The sequence below is a fragment of the Macaca thibetana genome, chromosome 6 (assembly GCF_024542745.1).
Source record: "Macaca thibetana thibetana isolate TM-01 chromosome 6, ASM2454274v1, whole genome shotgun sequence".
NCBI classification, from domain to species: domain Eukaryota; kingdom Metazoa; phylum Chordata; class Mammalia; order Primates; family Cercopithecidae; genus Macaca; species Macaca thibetana.
In genome coordinates this window covers 101,966,125-101,974,592 of record NC_065583.1, presented here as the reverse complement: position 1 = coordinate 101,974,592, position 8,468 = coordinate 101,966,125, and positions in this window count along the sequence as shown.

Sequence of the window (8,468 nt, the reverse complement as noted above, 5' to 3'; positions counted from 1 at the left end):
GTGAAACCCTGTCTCTACTAAAAATACAAAAATTAGCTGGGCATGGTGGTGGGCACCTATAATCCCAGCTACTCAGGAGGCTGAGGCAGGAGAATTGCTTGAATGCGGGAGGTGGAGGTTGCAGTGAGCCGAGATCACGCCACTGACACTCCAGCCTGGGCAACAGAGTGAGATTCGATCTCAAAAAAAAAAAAAAAAAAAGAAAGAAAAAGAAAAAAAGAAATCCATTTAAATATAAGAATTTTTCCTCAAATACAGTTCAACAAAAATTTGTTGACTTTATTACACAAATGCACACATGAGTAATACATAGATCCTATCCTCAGGCTTTCCTGTCAAGCATAGGTCATAAGTAAGATACACAAATAATTACAATGCACTGTGATAAGTAAAATTATAGATATGTATATAAGCTTTAGCAGTAGCAGAAGTAATTAACTCCACAACTGAAGGCCTCACATCAGAGGTGATGTGTATACACTAGTTTTGAGGGATGACTGTGAATTTCACATGAAGATGAGAGGAAGCAGGAGTGCACCTTCCCTTCCTTCCTTCCTTCCTTCCTTCCTTCCTTCCTTCCTTCTCCCTTCCCTTCCCTTCCCTTCCCTTCCCTTCCCTTCCCTAACCTTCCCTAACCTTCCCTAACCTTCCCTAACCTTCCCTTCCCTAACCTTCCCTTCCCTAACCTTCCCTTCCCTATCCTTCCCTTCCCTAACCTAATCTTCCCTAACCTAACCTTCCCTAACCTTCCCTAACCTTCCCTAACCTTCCCTAACCTAACCTTCCCTTCCCTAACCTAACCTTCCCTTCCCTAACCTAACCTTCCCTTCCCTAACCTAACCTTCCCTTCCCTAACCTAACCTTCCCTTCCCTTCCCTTCCCTTCCCTCCCCTTCCCTCCCCTCCCCTCCCCTCCCCTCCCCTCCCCTCCCCTCCCCTCCCCTCCCCTCCCCTCGCCTTCCCTTCCCTTCCCTTCTCTTCCTTTCCCTTCCTTTCCTTTCCTTCCGTTCTGGGTTTTGGTCTGTCGCCCAGGCTGGAGTGCAGTGGCGTGATCTCGGTTCACCGCAACCTCCACCTCCTGGGTTCAAGCAATTCTCCAGCCTCAGCTTACCAAGTAGCTGGGACCACAGCCATGTGCCACCACACCTGGCTAATTTTGTATTTTTTGTAGAGATGAGATTTTGCCACGTTGCCCAGGCTGGTCTCAAAGTCTTGAGCTCAAAGCAATCCATTCATCTTGGCCTCCCAAAGTGCTAGGATTATACACATGAGTCACTGTGCCCCACCTGTTTGTCTTTCTTTATTCACAAAATAAAATGTATTGTAATTCCATAATCATTTTGGCAAATAACTAACAACTTAAAAGTCCTGAAAAAGTACAAATTGACTTAGTATCAAAGTCAAGTATTATACATAATTTTTATTAAATAAAATAGTCTTTAAATTCTACATACTTGCAGTCGCATCAAAAATATTGCCCAAAAATTAAAAAGGCACTTCTTAACTTGTAGACGTGACACAGGGAAATAAAGGCACAGACTAGAGCCAGACTGCCTAGGGTTGATCTCAGGCTCTGCTTCTTACTTGCTGTGTAGTCTTGGACAAGTTACTTAACATCATTGTCCTTCCTTATCTGTTAAATGAGAATGATGATAATAGCAGGATGGGCTTCATAGGGTTGTTAAGATTAAATGAGTTAATAAAAGTAAAATAGAATACTGGTGGCCAATAAGTGCTACATAAGTGTTGGATGTAGTTATTGTGTATTTCTTTTAAATACTCTAAATTACAGGAAAAAGGGTAGTCTCCTAGTTCAATTGTAGCTGACAGTTGGTTCAAAATAAATCTGCTGTTCTATCTAAGGAGCTGAGTTTTCCCTGAGAAGTGTCCCAGGAAGAAATCCCCAGGGTTGTCTCCTTGGTCTTTGACCAGTGATTGCAAATATGCTAAGTTGAATCCATCCTGCAGGAAGCGTGGTAGATGAGTTGGCTGGGAGGGAGCCCACCTCTGCTGGCTGCACAAATGCACAAGTTTTGTTTTATCAAGTCATTTGGTACTGGAGGGTAAATTCTCCTACACAAGATGTAAACTTGAAGTCGCTTAAACTGTTGTGTCATTTTTTTCCAGAAAGATGAAAGATAACAAAACCATTCTAAAGTCAGTTAGCAATGCACACGCTTATAAAAATGAAATATTGCCATAAAGAAACAAAATTCCGTTTTAGAATTCTGAAGAACCTACCTATCAGGTAACAAAAGCAAGATGTCTTGCTCCCTGGGAGACTCCTTACCTTCATGTCCAGCTGCCCAGTCACTATCTGGAGGCATTTATAACAGAGGAGTCAGTGATACAGTGAGATTTCCTCGGAATGCTCTAGAGTTGCACTAATTTACATGTACACAATTTAATTTATACCACCATTTCTACAAACATGGTGGACTGGTTCTGATTCACCTATAGCCAGCTGTGGATATAGCACACTGGTAGTTCTTCTCCTGCCTCTTGAATCCTATTTTCAGAGTGAGACTGATAGCTAAGGTTAATTTAGAACTTACTGTGATACCCACTGTGCTAAGAACTTTTCATATATTGCCTCATTTAATCATTTAATCTTCTATTCTGTGAGGTAAGTACTATTATTATGCACACTTTACAGAGGAGGAAACTGAGGCATGAACTTGTGCCAAGGCCATATAATTTTTACAGGAGGATCTAGGGTTCATATTCAAGCCTGTCTAACTCCAAAGCCCATACCTTTTGCCTCATACTGCAATCTTCTCCAGTCCCTGAAGGAAAGCAATGTTTCTGTTAAGAGGAAGGGGCAAGATGTAAATGGGTTTTAAAGTGAACACAATCAATCTTAGGCAAAAAAAAGCACATTTGCTTTTGGTGCCTGCCCACCTCCATTTCTCCATTTCAATGTGCCTTTCTCCTACATTGTTAAGTTTCTTCTGTGGTTTGAGTACAAATTTAATAAAGCCATTGATTCTGTTACAATATTTACTATTTACAAAATAAAAGCTGTGTGCAGTGGCTAATCAAAGCATTTTGGGAGGCCTAGACGGGCAGATTGCTTGAGCCCAGGAGTTTGAGACCAGCCTGGGCAACATGGCAAAACCCTATCTCTATAAAAAATACAAAAAAATTAGCTGGGCATGCTGGCACATGACTGGTGGTCCCAGCCACTCAGGAGGCTGAGGTGGGAGGATCTCCTGAGCCCAGGAAATCAAGGCTGCAGTGAGCCAAAATCATGCCATTGCACTCCAGCCCAGGCAACAGAGTGAGACCCTGTCTCAAATAAATAAATAAATAAATAAATAAATAAATAAATAAATAAGTAAATAGATAATCAAATCTGATTATCTAATCTTTGTCACAGTTTTCTATCCTTTAATTTCTTAAGCTATGCCAGCTCCATTTCCTTTCACTGCCATGTTGCCTGTGACAGACTCTGATGCTGCTTAGCAGAGAGAGGAAGCCATTCTGCTGCCCCATATGGACCCTAACACCAGTCCCTTCTTTGCTCTTTCACTCCTCAGCAATGACCTTCTTGGATCATTTCCAAATCTCTTGGTCCTTATTACTAAAATGTAGATGTGAATGGATTGTCCATCAGAAATCTGGCCTCTAAGAGCCTTCCTCAAGTTATGGTGATAGTCAACATATCCATGAATTCATATTTGCACACAGCTTCTTAGGAAAAGAATTCTCAGGCAAAATAACTGCACTGTGTTCTGGTTTGTAAACCACACATGTTTGATTGTCATATACCATTAACACTTAAAAACCTTTAAGTTTTAGTGAGTCGAGTGCTCTTATTTTACAGATGAGGAGATGAAAATCCTGAGAAGCTAAGAAATATCCTAAAGTCACACAACTTATTAACGCTTGTACAGAATTAGGAACTAGATCTTCTTATCATATCTCTTCCAGTGAACAAACAATAAGGCCAAAGTCAGCATGATGTGACAGTGGAGCACTTTGCTAGGAATAAAGACAGCCAGGTTTAATGCCCAATTTTTCTACTAAATGTGACATTAGAATAAACTTTTTCTCTCTCTGGACCAGTTTCTTCAACTATAATGCAATGGATTTGATCTAGAAGTGCCCAATAAGATAGTCACTAGCCACACATGTAACTATGGAGCACTTACAATGAACTTAGTCAAAATTAACATATTCTGTAAGTGTAAAATACCCATTGGATTTCAAAGACTTAGTACCACACCAAGAAAGTAAAATATCTCACTACAAAACAATTTTTTAATTGCATGTTGAAATGATAATGTTTGGATATATTGGATTAAATAAAACATATTACTAAAATAATTTTTACCAGTTTCTTTTCTTTTTCAATGTGGTTACTAGCAAATTTAAAACTACCTGTATGGCTTGTATTCTCTTTCTACTGGATATGTTACTGTAGGAGACCTCTCAGGTTTCTTTTAGATCAGAGGTCAGCAAACTTTTTCAGGAAAGGGCTGGAGAGTAAATATTTTTGCCTTTTGTGAGCCATATGGTGTCTGTTTTAACTGTTCAACTCTGGCCTTGTAGCACTAAAGCAGCCACAGAATACATAAACAAATGTGTGTAGCTGTATTTCAATAAAACTCTAGATACCAAAACAAGTGATGGGCCAGATGTGGTCTACAAGCTAACTGTAGTTTGCCATGTACATTCCTTGGGTCTATTCACATTTTCTTCCATTCAATGTTTACTGAGAAGCTATTATCTATTTAAAGACATTTAGAATAAAGAGCCAGCCTCTGCCTTGAGCCTAGAGGAGGAGCCAGGAACATAAACACAAAAGCCAGCAGGATACAATATGAACAACACTGTGATCAAGGGGATTGGAGAAGGCTTCCTAGGGGAGTAACAGCTGAGTTAGGATTCTGCAGAATGAATATGCAGTTTTCCAGGTTGAGGAAAGGTTTCATCTAGGGAAATATAATAGCACACATAAGGTGATGTGTGTGTATGGCAGCCGGGGAGTACTGTGGTGGTGATAGTGGGAAGGGAGATGGGAAAGAGGAAAAGGGCCAGATGATGATTAAATGCCTTACCTGCCACACTGAGAGCATACACACATGCTCTGACAGCACTTCTTAGACAGGAATTCTGAGGGTCAGAGCATGCCATCCTGGGGTTGGCCCATGACAGCACCAGCCATGAAGAGCAGCCAGCCTGGCAGGTGTGGAGAAGCCCCAGAGAACCACAGAAGCAGCCGCAGAAGTGATGAGTGGGCAATCTCCAGGTAACTAGATCTGTTTTGCATCAGGGGCTGAAACTAACCCAATGCTGGCCACCAATACAGTGTTAGCAGGTGCTGTCAGCAGGCCTCAGGCAGAAGCAGACAAGAGGGGACAAGAAGTAAGGGAGAGGGAGGAAAGGAGTTGAAAGAATAAGAGAATGAGGTGAAAGCTGAAGTCCCCACAGGGGTAACAAAGTACTGATTGATTACCTTAGGATACCCTCAGTGGTGCCAGGTGGGAGGCTGCTGGGGGCTTGTAGGCTAAGTTCAGAGATTGTTGGCCTAAGCTGAGCATTGGAATCTTTTATGTAATTGGAATTTTTTTAAAAATCATAATGTGGAGTATAATGGCATGTCTTTAAAATTATAAGTATATGTGAGGCATATGTGAACGAATGAAAGATAAAAGAGAGAAAGAAGGAATACAAGAAGGGAAAAAGAAAGAAGAAAATGAAAACATGATTGATTGCAAAATAAATAAATAAATGAATAAGTACTCATGTCTGGGTCCCACCCCTGGAAATTCTAGTTTAATTGGAATCAGGGCCCAGACATCAGTAATTTTAAAAGATGATTCCAGTGCACAGCCAGGGTTAAGCACCACTGATTTGGTTTAACAGAAGCTGAAGTGATGTCCCATAAGTATTTGACTGATAAGTAGGTACTCAGTAGAGGATTTTTCAAGGTGAAAGGAAAAAAAAATGTACTCAAAAAAAAAAGCAGGAAAGCAACAGAAACAGAGAACCTAAACCCATTCTCATATGCTTGAAAACAATTTAAACTACACTTGTAGTTGGTTAGTATTTTTATCTGTTGTATGTAAAATGGACAACACGAAATGCAAGAAATTTCTGCATTAACTTGACGTGACTAAAATCAGACAGCTTCACCAGAGTTTTTGGTCCCAGACAATATAAAGTACTCTCTTTCTCTGGAATTATCAACTCTTAGGTACATGCCTTCTGATGCCCCAAATTGCCAGTCAATTCAGAAAGTAGAATGTTGCTAAGTTGATAAATTGAAGCAGCTGCAGACAACCAGCAAAACCTAAGCTCTGGTTTAATTTATTTATTTATGTATTAATTAATTAATTATTTATTTATTTATTTTCTGGCAGAAGATCCAACATAAAAATACTTAATAAGAGCATTTAAGTTCAAGAGCAATTAAAAATAGTAAGTTACCTTTTTATACTAGGAGGATTATAAATGGACATTTCTCTGCCTTTGAAATCAAGAATAGAAAATACAGAACTATCTCAAAAGACTCAGCCTATCTGATCACCTTATTTTGTATTATAATCCCAACTTCGGCCTTTTCTCATTTTTCTCTCTATAACACTTCATCTTTTTGCGTACTGCATACTTGTTAGTTATTTTGTTGTGTCTTCTTCATCTCCACTAGAATGTAAGCTCCATGAGGTCAAGATTCTTATCTGTTGTATTCAGGTATATTCTTAGTGACTATCACTAGTGGGGGCTCAATAAATGTTTGTTGAAAATTGAACAAACTGTTTTAAAACTCTCATTAGTTTAACATGTTACAAAAATGTTTTAGAACAAGAGGGTAATGTCTAACATCACTTCAAGATTATGTCACGTTAAGAAGCAAGTTTTTTAAAAAGGTGTTATAATGTTATTAAAGCTGTTTCAAATGAGTCAATAATATACACATGGCAAGTGTAGGTATAAATTCAATTAGGAGTGTGGAAGGAATTGGATGAAGTTGGTCAACAGTTGTAGAATGGCCTTTTGACTGAAAAAGGATCATCCTAGGATTTTTATTCCAGTCTAGATCATGCTGAAACATTGTCTCCTCTGCCATACACTTTTGCTATGAGATCAAAGAGATGAGAAGGAACAGGGAAAGTTAGAGAAAGTAATGAATGCTGGCTTTCTACAATTTGTAAGCAAACCGTTATAGGTCCAACTGGAGTTTAGAAGCAGAGTGGGCTGGGTGCTATGGCTCACACCTGTAATCCCAGCACTTTGGGAAGCTGAGGCAGGTGGATTGCTTAAGGCCAGGAGTTCAAAACCAGCCTGGCCAACATGGTGAAACCCTGTCTCTACTGAAAATACAAAAATTATCCAGGCATGATGGTTTGCACCTGTAATCCCAGCTACTCGGGAGGCTGAGGCATGAGAATCACTTGAACCTGAGAGGCGGAGGTTGCAGTGAGCTGAGATTGCACCACTGCACTCTAGCCTGGGTAACAGAGAAAGACTGTCTCGAAAAAAAAAAAAAAAAAAAAAAAAGGCAGAGTGGTCAGGCACAGTGGCTCATGCCTGTATCCTCCTGCACTTTGGGAGGCCGAGATGGGTGGATCGCTGGAGGCCAGGAGTTTGAGACGAGCCGCGGCAACATGGTGAAACCCCATTTCTACAGAAAAAAAAAAAAAAATTACCAGGTATGGTGGGGCACACATGTGGTCCCAGCTACTTGGGAGGCTGAGGCAGGAGTATTGCTTGAGCCCAGGAGATCGAGGCTGCAGTGAGCTGTGATTGTGCCACTGCACCCCAGCCTGGGCGACAGAGCAAGACCATGTCTCAAAGATTTAAAAAATTAGGCCAGGTGCAGTGGCTCACGCCTGTAATCCCAGCACTTTGGGAGGCTGAGGCAGGAGGTCAAGAGACCTGAGGTCAGGAGTTTGAGACCAGCTTGGGCAATATGGTAAAACCCTGTCTTTACTAAAAATACAAAACTTAGCAAGGCGTGGTGGCAGGCGCCTGTAGTCCTAGCTACTTGGGAGGCTGAGGCAGGAGAATTGTTTGAACTCTGGAGGTGGAAGCAGTGAGCCAAGATCTCGCCACTGCACTCCAGCCTGGGCAACAGAATGAGACTCTATCTTTAAAAATAAATAAATAGGCCGGGCAAGGTGGCTCACGCCTGTAATCCCAGCACTTTAGGAGGCCAAGGCAGGTGGATCACCTGAGGTCGGGAATTGGGGACCAGCTTGACCAACATGGAGAAACCCTGTCTCTACTAAAAATACAAAAATTAGCCAGGCATGGTGGTGCATGCCTGTAATCCCAGCTACTCAGGAGGCTGAGACAGGCAAATTGCTTGAACCCGGGAGGTGGAGGTTGTGGTGAGCCGAAATCGGGCCATTGCACTCCACCCTGGGCAACAAGAGCAAAACTCTGTCTCAAAATGAATAAATAAATAAATAAAATAATAAATAAATAAATAGCTGGGTGCAGTGGCTCACACCTGTAATC